Here is a 15,622-nt window from a genome sequence, read left to right as displayed (position 1 = left end):
TGTCTTTTACTATGTGTATATATAGTGACTAGCACAGTAGGGCCATAATCCCAACTGTAGGCATCGCTTTAATAAAATAACCCATCTAATAGCAAATGAGCTCTTCCCTATAATTTCTTTTAAAATCCATTATATCAGATTCCATAGCAGGGATATAATTACATAGATGGGTTAAAAAACAAATAAAAACCTTGAGAAAGTTTATAACAAGACTTTCTTGAAAGGGATGATTTTATTATGGGCAGTTATATGAGTCAGTGAATTAGTTCAATCACCAGTGATCTGGATCCAGTGCATAAAAACCTTCACAATGGGAGGCAGAGAAGTGACAGCTTCTGGGCTGGTATAGCGACCATGGAGGGACTTCTTAACTGTCTTGTCTGATCTGTAAATTGATGCAATTGCATTGAAATCTTGCATGGTTCCCTCAAAGAAATCCCATTGATTCCAGGTGTGTGAGGGGTGATGGGAGTGAACTTCACCCAGAGGAAACGTGCAAGATCATAACTGCCATGACTTGTATCTAACTTCAGCAGGCCTCACAAAAAAGGAATTATTGGACAAAGATTAAAAAAGACTAGCTAGGACTGAAACTGAAAATATAAGGAGGGTAAGGATGGAACCTGGCGTTTTAGATCAGAGTTGATTAGGTAGGAGATGGCCACAAGAATAATACTCATCTTAAAATGAAAGCAATGGGTACTGATTACGGAGGAAGTAGAGACAGCGAAGCATGGTTCATTCATTTCGAGTAGCTGCAATCTATATTTCAAAGAAAGAGGAAGCAATTCCTGGAGTGAAATCAGTATTGAAGAAAAAATGATACTAATGAAGAAGAAAGGTGAGAAAGCGGGGATATCATTGCCAATGGCCTGATAGTGACCAGCCTTCACGTGAGGACACAAGGGACAGGAAGATAGCTCTGGGATCCTTCCCCCGAGCATAGGAGCTTGCCATAATAGTGGCTCTTATTCTTTCTTGAGCACGAGAATTGCTCCCTGCACAGGTGCTGGAACTAACGTGCTTGGGGTACTGCCGCACCTCCTGGCTTGAAATGGTTTCCATCATATACAGATTTTACAGTTCGGTTCAATGGCTCTCAGCACCCCCACTTCACAAATTGTTCCAGCGCCCCTGGGTCCCTGATAGCACTATCTGGGCACTAGTCTGTTTAAAAGGCGCCTGGTGACCATGTCCCAACCCTCCCACATCGACTGCAGCCTCCTAAGGGGCTATGCAGCAGCCCGGGCCGGCTCCAGCGTTTTTGCTGCCCCAAGCGGCAAAAAAACAAACAAACAAACAACTTGCCGCCGAACGGGGAGGCGGAATCCTGCCCGCCGAACACAGAGGCGGAGTGATGGTGCGAATTGCTGCTGGCAACCGAAGAACAGTCACGTTCCCGCAGCCGAATTGCTGCCGAGCGCGAATCGCGCTGTGACGGAGCGACTACCGAATTCCCGCCGCCGCCACTGAGGGCGGATTGCCGCCCCAGAGCCCGACGTCCTGCCGCCCCTTTACGTTTGCCCCCCCTAGGCACCTGCTTGGTTCGCTGGTGCCTGGAGCTGGCCCTGGCAGCAGCTGCATTCCCCACAAGTTCAGTTATTATCATTTGCAGCGTGGTAGCATCTCAGAGCTCTGGTCATGGACAAAGGGCCTGATGTCAGGACCTTGGTTTCAAATCCTGGTCACCCACACCCACTGGGTTCTTGGGAAGTAGCCTTGGCCGTCACACAACACCAACTCATCCAATTACCAGAGAATTCACAGACTCGGGTGGGCCAGTTTCCAGGGTTCTGTGACCTGCTTCCTGATTGGCCACTTGATCTTAGCCCTGATTGGCTGGTGACCGTATATAAATTTCCTGCTTCTGTTCTGGCCTTGTCTGAGCAACAAGCCATTGCCTGCTAGTTGCCACTTGGACCCAGCTTGACTCCACCTGCTGCCTTGCTATACATTCCCCTTGGATTGGATCTCCTGGTTATCACACTCTGAACTCTGACCACTGATATGGATCGGCCTTCAACCTGCATGACCCCTGAGCATTGCACCCATTGTGCTAGGCGCTGTACAAACACAGGACAAAAAGACGGCCCCTGGTCTGAGCCTAAGACAAGACACAACAGGTGGAGACAGATGGCAAAACACAAGGAAACAATGAGACAACACTGTTCAGGTATCCGGAGTTCCAGAAATCCCAGCAGCAAACTGCTCCAAACTTCAGGTTTGTGCCTCAGTGACACAATCTAGATTAATAACTCTCAGGTCTGGAAGTCTGGAAGCATATTGCGACCTGCAAAAGGAATTCACCACACAGCCCAGGCTCTTTATAATGAAGGAGGAAGCATTTTCCTCCCATGTCACCCTCCAGAATTGAATCCTGACAGCCAGCGGCACAAACAGAGCCTCAAACAGAACTGAAAATAGCTTCTTAAAAGCCAAGCATCACTCTATTGATTCCAGCTGGTTACACCATGAAAGCTAACTGACACACTGATTGTCATCATTATTAAGAAGCTAGGTTGATTGGTTTAACTGCTTGTTCTGTCTGAGAACAGAGTCATTGCTAAGAATAGCCCCAGGATAAATAAATCCCTTTAATCTTAGTCTGAAGTGGAAGAGGAGGGAAGTGAAGATGCCAGCAATCCCAGTGTATGATGCAGAACACAGTTAGAGGACGGAGATCAGGTGTAGAATAGGATGGGATTAGTTGATTGATATATCCTGTTCTGTATCTATCTTTGCAGCTGAAGAAAATGGATATTTACAATGGAAGGAGGCTTACAATGGCAGGATTGGGGTCTATGGTTATAAAATCTGCCAGCTTTCATTTGCACGTTGTCATAGCCCAGCCATGAAAGTTGTGAATAATAAAACAGCATGGGAACAAACGTGCTGCAATGATTATTCAAACTGTAGTTAGTTCACAAATCCCGATCTAAGACTCAAATTCACAGAACATATTCTATAGTGGCAGGGTACATTATGCACATTCTGAATGTTGGCAGCTGGAGATTAAATCCCCTGAGCATGCCCCGTCCTCGCTCCTCCCCCAAGCGCCTCCTGCATGCTGCGGAACAGCTGATCGCGGTGGGCTGGAGGTGCTGGGAGGGAGGGGAAGAGCTGATGGGGGGGCTGCCTGTGGGTGCTCATCACCCATCATTTTTTTTCTGTGGGTGCTCCAGCCCCACAGCACCCACAGAGTCGCCGCCTATGGATGCAATCTTGTTTATTTACAGGGATTCTACAAAATCCTTCTTCTCCGAATGCAGGAGGAGGGATTTCTTGGCTTAGAGCCCCAACCCTCTTTAGCCAACACCAGACAAAAAACTCTGTATAGTTTCTCTAGGATCATAGCATGCTCACAGGCTGCTGCTTGACTTCCTTGCTTTTTGCCTATGTCTCTGTCCCCCCCACCCCCCACCCCAAATCAATACTCAGTTGAACCCTCCACCTATATAATGCTAGTTTCTGGGCAGACGTTATTAAGCCTTGTTTTAGGTATGTTTCCTTACAACTATCTTAAGTGGAGGGCATGTTCACACATCAGTTTTAACGAAGTTTTAACTCAACTTGTAACAAGGTTTCACTCAGCTCATAACAACAAGTAAAGTTTAAGAATTTTAGGTTAAAAAGGAATAAACCATCACAACATCTATATTGGGCATATATTTCATTTAACTGAATGGATGGTCTTGGTTTCAAGGTGCTGGATGAGAATCAGGAGATCTGGGTTGAATTCCTGGAATTGCACAGCTTATTGTGCGAGATTGGGCAAGTGACGCAGGGTCAGATTTTGAAAGGATTAGGTGCCTAAAGAGGCATGTAGGTGCCTAATGGGATTTTCAAAAGCTAGTTCAAATATTGGGTACTAGTTGAGAGGGATGCAGGGTAAGAGCCTTATAGCACCTCCTGCTGCCTGACTCCTAGACAGCAGGAGGATGATATTGATCTAGTGAATGCTCCCTGAGAGCAAGTTAATGTGGCTTTTCTCCAATGTCAGGACAGAAGAAAATGAGTGAGAGTTAGGCACCTAGGTGAAAATCCCACACTCCTCTCTGGAGCTTCAGTGGCCTAAATACTTGGCCCTAGTGCCTCTGTGCTTCGGTTTCCCCTCTATAATATGGGATTCATATTTTTTTCCTTTCTCCCACTTAGTGTGTCTGAGCTAATTAGCTTGTAAGCTTTTTGGATTGGAGCCTGTCTTACTATGCATATGAAAGAGGCAATGTGTATGTACAGCAACAGCACAATGGGGCCCTGAGCTCGGTTGTAGCACCTAGGTGCTACTGAAATAGAAGCAATAAGAGACCAAGAGAGATCAGCTCTAATTGCAGCACAAATACACAGTATACATTTCAGTCCAAGTCCAATGGACAGAGGACACTAGTAAACAGTGGTATGGCTTGGCAGGCAAAGATTTAGGCCAGCGTGGGGAGGTGTTTGTTCCCTCACTTCCTGCTGCCCAAAGCAGGATCTTTTAATTTAGAGGGGCTATGTGAGCTCATACATTCCCACCATGTATAAATGAAGGCTGGACACTTAGTAAATACAGCACCAAAGGCAATAGACTTAATCCAGGATGGGGGGAGCAAAGCAATAGCTTTCCTTTCTAGCCTTTTCACAGTGGGCATACCCATTGCAAGGGAACGAGACTGGACTGTGTTCTGTTTGTACAGGGCCTAGCACATTGGTGTCCCGGTCCATGTCTAGCGCAATACAAATGCATAATAATAATTGGTTGTAACAATAAGGATCTACTACTTTGCACTTCTATAACACTTTGAATCTGAGGATTTCAAAGCACTTTCCCACTGTTAATTTGTTATGTCACTCAACAGCCCCACTGTTGTCAACCATCAGGGTTAAAAAATATGAGACAGGCCCCAAAGTGTTGTGAGACTGGCTTATAAACCATGAAATGTTAAAAGTTAATACCGATTGGGTTCTTTCTTTTCCTTCTACTGTTAGGGCTTTTAGGGTTGAGGTTTCCAAGCTTTTCTCCGCTAGTAACTTACATTTTTAAAAATAAAAGTTGAGATTCTCAAGGTTTCACCAGACTCCAGGAGCTGGGGCTTTAAGAAAAATGCCAAATATCATGAGACCTGTGATAAAATTTTGAGAATTGGCAATATCACAACCTTACGAGATAGTTATTATTACTCCAACTTTGCAGATGGGTAAAATGAGACAGAGAGAGGGTAAAGTTAGTTGTGTTACGACACACAATGAGTTAATTTCCAAGTGTATCTCTAGATCTCTATGTATCCATCTAGGTTTTTATAAGGATGCCCATTGCCCTGGTGTCTGAGTGCCTAATATCCATTTGTGTTTCTTTTGTGCTACTACTTTTCCTATAAAGGATATGAACATTCTCAATATTACCAATTTGGAAACAGGAGATTTTTCAGAATTTCTTCCATGGATCGGATAGAATTCCTCTGTGTGATGCTGAACAGTTCTTGCTGCACTATATCTCCTTGTCCAGGAGATGGCATTAAGAGATCATGTGCATTTGGAAATCCTGAATGCTTTCTTGTAAGTTCCCTTAAATGTTAGAAACATACATATTCTTGATTAGGAGGGAGACCTCTATTTTTTCAAACTCTTTTAGTCCATACTGTCATTCCCATTCTGAAGAGAGAAACAATTTTCCACTGTTATTGTTCATGGTTTATGCTATACTCTCTCCTCTCAGGAAATGTTTAAGTGCAGTGGTTAAACCATTTCCTGCTTTAGAGGTGCATTTTTATCAATTTGATCTGCACTCCATGAGGAAAATATAGCTATTAAAACAATCACTTTAATAAAGAAGGAATATAAACTTGGGGAGAAAGATCAAAAGGAAAAACAAGTAACCTAGTTGTTGGATGCACGTACTCCACCAAATATTATTATTTATTTGCACTGTGGTGTCTTCCAGCAGCCCCAGGTCAGCAAGGCTGAGGTTAATGACTGTTCACATGCTTAAAGTTAGGCACTTTACTGAATCAAGGCTACAGGGCCAAATCAGGAATTTAGGTCCTATTGTGATAGGCGCTGTACACACATACAATAAAAAGTTGGTCCCTGCCCCGAAGAGCTTACAATCCTAAATCCAGTGTTTGGTTTTACTTGTCTGCCATCCCTATCATGCCTGCAACTGCCAGAGCATGGTACTGAGTTACATCTAATTGTCTTCATCTGTGATTCAACTAAAAGGGAAGTCTTAGATAAAGAAAACCAGATGTAATTTAGTCCTCAGTGAAACCAGACTAGTTACCATGATGTGGCATGTTACGATCAGCTGTTTTCTCTTCCCTGGGGAGCTGTGTCTATTCTTGGATTTGTGATGGACCTGCTGTGTGACTTGTTCTCAATGCCGTCCTCTCTAGGTGTCACAGGAATTCAGCTCCTCACAGGACTAGGCCCATGTGCTGGGGGGGGGGTGGGGGGGCCGGGAATGTCTGACCACAGCAAGGTGGAAGGAACAGCACTGGCGTAGCCATGCAGGAATTACACTTAGAAGATTTCCTGGAAGAGTCAAGTGCACAAGGTGTGTGAGGGAGGCTCTAACGTCTGGCACCAAAGGCGCCCAAAGGTTTCAGTGACCTTGGCAGTGCTGTGTGTCAGTCTTTACTGCAGGATGAGAAGCTGTTGAACAGGTTCCCTGCTCTATTTGGCACAAATACTATATGCCGTTCTTCAGCATTGGACATGCATGGCTGCCTCTCCCTTCATTTTCCTGGAACAAACATGTTTGCTACGGGCAGCATAAGGAATGCACTATTCCTGATGAATGTTTGAATTCCCTTGAGAGAATGTTACAGTATCTGTGGGCAATAAATCAGGACATAGTCTTGCTTCTGAACTCAGGAGTATTTGTTCTGGATGCGAATTCAAGATTCCGTTGCCTTAGGAGAAATGGCAGCCTATAGGTGCTTCCCAGTCATCCGTGTGTTTTTATGGGCATTCAGTCACATGCTATGATTTTTTCCCCATCATACCAGAGCCTTGAAGAGACCACTCAGAGGCTGCTGCTCCAGGAGTCTACGGTGTCGCCCAGAGAAGAAAGGAGAAGGTAGCAGAGCTTAGGGACCACCCATGCGAGTAGACTATACTGAGACAATTGTTCCACATTGTTCTGTGAAACCAACTGTTCTTCAACCCAGAATGCGCCTTTGCTGAATGCCGTGTAACATGAAGAGGTTGCAGGCAGATTAGGTGGATGATAGGAGGTGGGGGACTCCTAAATGAAAGCAGCCTGAGCAGATCACTGTCTTGAAAGATGTTGCAGAACACTCCACTTATTCAATAGTGGCTCAGTGTCCTACCCAATGGAGAGGATAGGAATGGGAAGGGAAAGTAAAAGCAATGAAAGCTCCTAGGGTAGATGATTTTTTTTTCCAGGCCTATTGCTAGGAGCTCTACCGAGCCCAGACCACTCTTATTTTTTCCACCAGGCAGGCCAGCTAACTGGTAAAATATCTAATAGTTTCCCCAATGGTGGAAGTTCAAGAGTGTATTCACTTTAATGGCATTACAGTGGCTGCAACTGGTGTCCCCGATGTATCAGAAAGTAAATTAGAAGGTTACTAACATTCCCCTACTAGTATCTGAAAAAAACAGCAACACAAGGATTGAGTCATGTCTTTTGTTTGAAGGCACTGGAGAAATCGAAAACTGTTTGGGTTTGGCTGTTTGTAGGGATTAGAAACCCCGCAAAGACGGAGACTAACAAACATACATACAAACCAAACACCCGGTAAACAAGCCCAGCTAGTCACAGCTGTTCTTTCCATCTCTCGTTTCATTGTTTGCAGAACACAATGAAGCAATCGAGCGCTGAGAGGGTTGAACAGACAAAAAGCACCCACGTGCCCAGCTCTGGAGTACTTTGTAAAACCCAAATAACTGGAAAAATAGATCAAGTCTGGACATCAACAGGAAGTTGAAAAATTACTTCAGTGGAAGAGCAGAAACATAGATGTCAATCATTTGGCTATAGGCATCATGGTAGAACAGATTTGATCACATACAGGATGGTTTCCAAACTCCACATTCAAGTTATTGTGCACTGGTTATATAGAAGGTAATAGTCTACTTTTAATGCACACACATGCACTCCCTCTCTCTCACACACACACAGATTAGGGATTTGCCTAATGATCTCTAGGAACAAACCTTTTAAAAAACAGGAATAAGATCAATTCTACAGCCTCTGGTTCTAAAGCTGCAAAGACTTTGGTTCTTGTGGACGCAATGATCACAAAATGTATGATTTCACAAAAAATGGAAGAGTAGGCTTATGCCTAGAATAGAGCAATGGTATTCAGACCAGTCTGAGTTAGCAGCCAAAGAAATGAATAGCAACTATATGAAGCTGAAGAAATTTGGACCCCATTTCTCAATACATTTGGATAGAAATGTTGAGATGGCTCATGGAATGCCAGACCTCCATTCCACCGAACTCCTCCTCTTCATCCCCCAACGCCTTTCCTTTCCTCATGTTATGTCTATGGTCTGGTTTTATACTGTCTGGGCTTGCAGCTTTGACAAGTTGTAAATTTGAGTAATTCCATTATTTTACTGGCGATCCTGTGAAGTATTTGGAACCGTTTACACGCTGTACATCATTTATCTTTTTTTGTACTTTTCATTGTCTGTTCTCTATGAAAATCAACGACCAATTAATCCCCAAAACCATCTGCTTAAATCCATCTCTATTCAGCAACACACTTTAAAATCAATGGGACTTAATCAGGGGCCTACAGTTCAATGCTTTGTTGAATACAGGTGAACTGCTGGGCCGTTGCCCCTGAGATTTGCCCCATATCATACTCAGTCTGTGTCACTCTCTCTTTTTCATCCCTCTGTGTGACCCTACAAGACATTGATTTTATTGGTTGATTATTTGACTTGGATTTATACAATAATAGAAAGAAGGGAACCCTTCCAAGGATCCAGACACCCCTGCTGGAAGAACAGAGATTAAATTTAAATAGCATTTACTTCTGAGACAGCCACCAAAATTTAACCCAGAGCTCCCTTCCCCTATGCAGATTTAACCACCATCAAACGCTGCCCCTTGCAGCAGCAGGTGCACACAGAGCTGAATCTTGCAGTCTGCCCTGAAGGTCAGGCTGCGGCTATTTTGAACCAAAGGGGAGCTTGGTTCCTCATAGAAACCACTTTGCTGCCAGCACCTCTTTACGAGCAACCTTACTTTACGCACAGGGTATAAACTCTTCAGGGCAGAGATTTTGTCGCCCTGGGTGAGGGAGAGGGCTGCCAAAATACAAACGGTAATAATAAATACTCACTTCAGCCCAGTTTTCCTCTCTTCATTCTACTTCAGGCACTCTCACTCCTGTGCTGTACCCCTTCGGTCCCGTTTCGCAGGAGGCAAGTTTCTCTCACTCTTTCTTACTCACCTACCTTTTTATTTCGTATTCGGTGGTGATGGGACAAAATTAACTGCCCAGATCTGCCAAGAACCCCATTGCCTGGGAGTTTGAGGCAGAGACAGGGGTGAAATGAGGTAAGACACATGGTGGATTTTAAGCGGCAGGCAGCAACTTCTATTAAACTACCCACCCATCACCCACTCTATTATACCAGCCATTTAATTGGTTCCAGTGTGGGGGGTTACACGGGGCTCCTACCATATAACCCATAACTGGAGTAGGCCCTCTTCAGCCTACCTCCCAAGACTCAGCTTGCTCTGCGTCCTACCCCTCCCTCTGCAAGGGGGTCAGAGGGTGCAGAAGGGTGGGGACCTCAGCCCATGAGGGTCACAAGGTCTGACCCTGTTCCACGAGTCCCAGGCCCATCACCAACATCCGAGGTTTTTTTACTTCTGGGAACTGTTCTTCTGACTGCAACTCAGCCAAATACCTCAGTTAGGTACCAAGCACCTTCCTACTTAACCCACTGTGGAGTTAAGGTGCGGCGAGGAAGGCTAAACAACTCCCCTCTCCCTCTGTCAATTGACCCATGGGAAAAAAAGTTCCTTCCTGACCCCCAAACCAGTGATCAGCTAAACTTGCAGCATCTGTCAGGCTGGTTTCCCATTCACAGGGGGTAGGATGGGACTGGTGGAAAGGAACCCAAAGGGATTCGACATGGCCCCCACCCCAAGTTAAATCCTGGGGGCTGGGAAATGCTGGCCAATCAACACCCCTCCTCCCCAGCTGGCCAATGGGTATCAGAGACTCTGTGTGAAAGGGAGGAGCTACATGGTGTCCCTCAGCAACTATCTCCCTCAGCAACTGTCCCTCAAGTTCCCCCACCTCTTGAGGCAGGTGGGTGGCATTTCTCCTGTCATGTGGCAGGAGAACTGGACCCCTACGCATTGGGGAAGTTTGGAAGTGGATCTGAAATCTGCTGCTCAGCCTCATTCAAACTGCTCCATTCTTAATTCAGACACTTCCTATTTTGTTGTTTTTTCTTTCCTGGCATCAGTCACAACGTTCTATTTTGAATTTAGTCTCCATCATTTTTGCATTGTGCCCTTTCAGTGCTTTCTTATCAGTACTGTATTGTTCCTTTGGGGCTTCATATCATGTTTATCTCTCTCTCTCTCTCCTGGTCTTTGTGTGTAGCATTAGAGTCTTGGCTTCAGTGATATTGTTTTCAGGTCATTCAATTTGGACTCATGATATGTTTCTTTCATAACATTCAGGTTCAGTTCTACTTCTGTCAGTCCATCATGATTTGTCTTAATGCAAACTCAACTGATCTCAAATCAAATATAGCTTTCGGCTGCTGGGTGAGGAAAGAGAAACTGACATGGAAACAGATTGTGAGACAGTGACCCATGTTCACAATGAAACCTCGCTTGGCCTTTCATGAGACCCACAGAATTTGGCCCAGGCTCACCAAAAGGCTTGCTGTGCTTCTTTTGAATGAGCTTGTAACAATTGCTGGTTCTGTTTTGAAATCATGCCGTATTCATGGTTTCATTCATGGTTCTGATGAGGAATTCGTTGAACATCAATAGTTCTACACTGACATTTTGGGTCATCAACCTATTCATAGTAATGCATTTATATGTTAATATTGCCCAAATGTCCCATATCAGAATCATTCAATCCTAAAATTTAAGGTGAAACTCAGACCAAAATAAAATAAGACCCCCAATCCTGCAAACACTTACGTACATGCATAACTTTACTTCTATAGACTTCAGTGGGAGTATTGATAGGAGTAAAGTAATAAGTGTTTGCAGGACAGATGCCTGTATTAGTACATGAATCCTTACATATCATCCCTCCCCCTGAGTTTCGCACTGCTCTGGTGCAAACATGAAGGAGCGAGGGGTCTTGTTTAAGGTAGTAGGAGGGGACACAACACAGAGGAGTGTGATGAAAATAAGGAAAGAAAAATTTAGGTTGACTATCAGAGAAAGCTTTCCAGTCTCCCAAGGGAAGTAGTGCCAGCAATCGGGACATTTAAAAGCAGAGAGGAGAGGGTATGCTGTAGAAACAATCCCTCATTGGCTGGATTATGGTCTGATCATCCTTGACTTCTACAATTCATGTCTTTTCCCATATTCTGTCCAGCAGCAAGCTTACAGATAGCTCACACTAAATCAGGATGGTGACAGCAACAATTTGGCAGGGCCCCTACCTCCATCCAGAGCCCAGTATTTACCAGAGGTGTCAACACAGCTTCCAAAATCCTCAGTGCATCCGAGTTCTCTTTTGTGCATTCTCTTCACACCAGGGAGAGAAGGAGGAAACTCACTCAAGAAGTTTCTTTGAGCTGAGTGGCTGACTTTATTCACCCAAGTGATCTATCCTGGATTTAGTTTCCTCTTTGGGGTGTGGTTCCAAAGTGATACCATGGGAATATTGTCTTATCCATCACTTGTCAAACCCAGAAGGAGGCTCAATGTGTGATGATAGAACTCTGCACTTTGAACCATTTCTTGCGCCAAGTTGCACAATCCAGTAAAGTTATGAAATGTTTGTGGGTGAGGCTCCCTGACGGGAAAAGGGGGCAGGGAGGCCACTTTCAGTTTCCATTGGTCCAGCTGTGGATTGTTGTCTGCCAGGGTTCTAGCCTGATGAACACAGGTCAAAACCAGACTGATAATTTCTTCTCCAGAGTGCAATTTTATTGGTGTGGATAATGTTCCAAGAGGCCTGTCACCCCTCCTACCTCCAGGTTGTTCATTAAGGCCCTGATTTACAAGGTAATTTCCCCAAAGCTAACTCTCTTTGAGACTAGAAAGAATCCATTAGAATTCTTAGGAGAAGGCCACTGCCAACCAACTGCCAGCTCCCCGCACTTCAGTAACCTTATCGTTCTAGCCTTCTGGAACACAACTTCCTGCAATTCTGTACCCTCTTCAGGCAAAGAGGCAGCAAATCAAAAAGAAAATCCTCCGAAGAGTAGCAAATAGAAGGGGCCAAATTAAGCACTGGTGTCACTCAACTGCCTGCACTTCAGTTACACTGGTCTATGATAACCAAACATAACCCAAGGAGATAAAACCACTCCAACCCGCAGGCTGTTGTTGGCCACATTTGGGCTGTATTACAGCAAACTAAGCGCAACCTGGTGTTGTTTTCATTCTTAGTCTGATGGATCATCTAATTAGAGAGCAAAATAACATTCTTACGCTTGGCAGATCCTTTAGACTTAGAAAATCTCTTTCCTTTATTATTTTTTTATAGACAACATGGAGACAGTGCTAAATGGCAAAAACTAAATTTAATATCCTATTTCAAACAGCTGGCTTTGGGTCTGGAAGTACTTCAATTGATTGCCCTGGTTCAAAGAAGTAGGAATGATTTCACTTTGAATAAAGCAATGTTTTTCTAGCAGCATATTGGCTGCCCTGTGCTGGATCATAACCTCTAAAGCTGCACGTACCTACGTATGTTTGAAAACAAGGTTGATTTCTTACCTCCTCAAATAGACGATCAGGTTTCTAAATAGCAGCAGGGGGAGGGAGTTGTTCTTTTCCTTTTGAAAAGGTTGGAGAAAGGAAAATAATTATTCTGTGCTGTCTATGAATGGGCTGACTCCCACACTGTCCTCAACAGTTAGGCCCTGATCCTAGAGGCACTTGGACATGTACTTCATTTTAGGCACAAGTGATCCCATTGGAGTAAGTGACACTGCTCATATGCAAAGGGAAGAATGTGTATAACTCTTGGGGTTTAAGTGTCCAAACTGAAAAAAGCAATAACATAAAATGAAGTCAGCTTGGCTGTTCCTAGAATTCCCATGCCCCACAAACTCCCTCTGTCCTCACCTTCCTTCTCCTCCCCCCCCCCCCCCGCCATGCCAATTACAGATTTTCTTTGTATCCACTTCACTTTTTATCTGGGTCAAAGCCAATTATTATGACAGCTGTAGCTACCCTGCATCTTAATATAGGGTTTTAGCACCTGAGACTTGTGTGACTCATCAGGATAGCTCTACCTTAACATATACCAAGGCAACATTAGTCTTCTACTCAGTTATGCTGATGTATCAGTAAATGCAGCGATTGGGTTTGCAGTAACAGTTCTGATTCAGCCTCCCTGAATGTGGTCTGGATGCAAGCACAAAGAAACAAAAGATGAAGCTCTACAAGAAGTGGAAAACACAAGGGAACTGAATTGGGATTTAAAGGTTAGATTAGTGTGGAACATGTATAATGATTTATCTTTCCCACAGATCCGCCTGTAAGGCAAATTGCATGTGGTGGGGAGGGGGTGGGGGACATTGGTGGTGAGCAAAGACCCCTTCGGCTGGTTCTGCAGTTGGCATGGCGTTTTCATGGAACACCATCTCTGCCCCTGGTGATGAACTTGGTTTTGGGAAGTGTGTCTGTCGCTAAAGGAACCTACATATTAGGCTCTGCCCTCTGAGGAGCAGAGAGAGACTTCTCTAAAAAGGGCTGAGAAAAGTCTTCAGCAGGAGCGGGGTCTTGTGATCTGGGCTACAAGGTCAATCCAGAAGTTGGCTGAGGAAGGGTTAGCAGTCTCTCCTGGAGTAGAAGTGCCCCCCAGAGTGCAGAGACTGCAGGGTACTGGAACTCAGCCAGCTGAATTGAATTATGTTACTCCCTCAGTGCACTATAAGAGGGTTGTGTATGGAGGGCCTTGGCTGGCTGTTGGCACTACATCCTTGGGCTGGGGTAATGTTGTTGTTTGCAAGATTTAGACCCTTTGGTCTGGATTCATTTAGAAGCCAGGCTGAAGGAAGCCATTCTGAACTCAATTTAAAACCCATGAGCAATCTGTTTGTTTCCACTGACCAGGTGACGTGCAGTGCCTCTATTTCTCCGCTATTAGTCCTTCACTCTCATGAGAGCCAAAGGAACCTAATCTCTTTTTAAACAACAACCAGACAAAGAAGCATATGGCTTAGGGTGAAGTCCTAGGGGCTGGCAGCAGAGCAATAACAGGAGATAAATATGTTGCCTGGATCTTCAAGGGAGACATTTGTGTTCAGGGCTATGGTAAGTTTCACAAGGTCCATTGTGACACACAGACTCCATGTGGACCACCCAGTTGCATGGCAAGAAACCCATTTTTCTTATGGTTTCTGATGCCTTCTAGTCCCTTTGTTTTGGCAGGCTGCCGTCTTGACAGCTCTCTTGTTTTCCCAGCTGTTCTGTATGCCCAAGATCAGGTCACTAACAGCAAAAGAGCCAGCTTCAGAGTAAAGCTAAAACTCTTCAAAATAAAAACATCCTGCAGGGGTCCCCTTCCCACTGAAAGGGGCCATCTCCAAGCATTCTGTATTGAAGTGGCTTGTGTGTGTTACTGGTGAGTGCATGAGCATTTCTCCATCCCATGCAAAAAAAAGAACCACAGAGAGAGACTGAAAAAAATTGAGGAAAAAATGCAGCATAATCTGCAATAGAAAAATCATGCAGGATTGAAAAGGAGAGAGAAAACCCCCTCCTGATTGACAGCTAAAAGGGAAAATGAAGAGACCATAACAGGCCTATTACAGGAAGGATGGATGACCTAGTGGGTAAGGCTCTGGGCTGGGACTCAGAAGATGTGAATTCAATTTTCGTTTCAGCTCCAGACTTCCTGTGTCATCTTGAGCAAGACCTTGGTGTTCTGAGGATAAAATCCAGCAGTGACTGTGTTGTGATCGGAGCTATAAGAGAGGGAAAGAGTGCACAACACCTTGCCCCGAGCAGTTCAATTAACGTCTGTGGGGGACTCCTCTCACATGTCTTTCTCCCCCTGGAAAGTGTAAGGTCAGGGGTTTGCACCTCAGTTTAAAAAATAGCACATTAACAGCCCTGTGAAGGGCTCATAAATATAGGATTCTGTGATGAACCAGACTGCAAAACTTTGGCAAACATTCTGTAAGCAAGGCTTAAAATAATGAATCAAAATTGTTAGAAGAAATAAAATGTGCATAGCAGTGGATATGTGAAAGTTTCTCATATAATCCATGTACAAACTGGTCTGTCTAGATTGATAGCTGTGTACAATGTATGTACACACACACGCACACACACATGGGTATACCTATCTACAGTGCCACAAATGGCTAGTATGTATATATACCACTGCCCTCTACTAGATAGAATCAGCACTGTGCTGATTCTATCAGAGATCCCATATTGCTAACATTTCTTCTCTCAGGCATTTGTGTTTGCAGAACAAGAGAATCTGGATCC

Source organism: Caretta caretta, chromosome 14 (genome assembly GCF_965140235.1).
Source record: "Caretta caretta isolate rCarCar2 chromosome 14, rCarCar1.hap1, whole genome shotgun sequence".
NCBI lineage: Eukaryota > Metazoa > Chordata > Testudines > Cheloniidae > Caretta > Caretta caretta.
Note: the sequence above shows the minus strand (reverse complement) of the source record.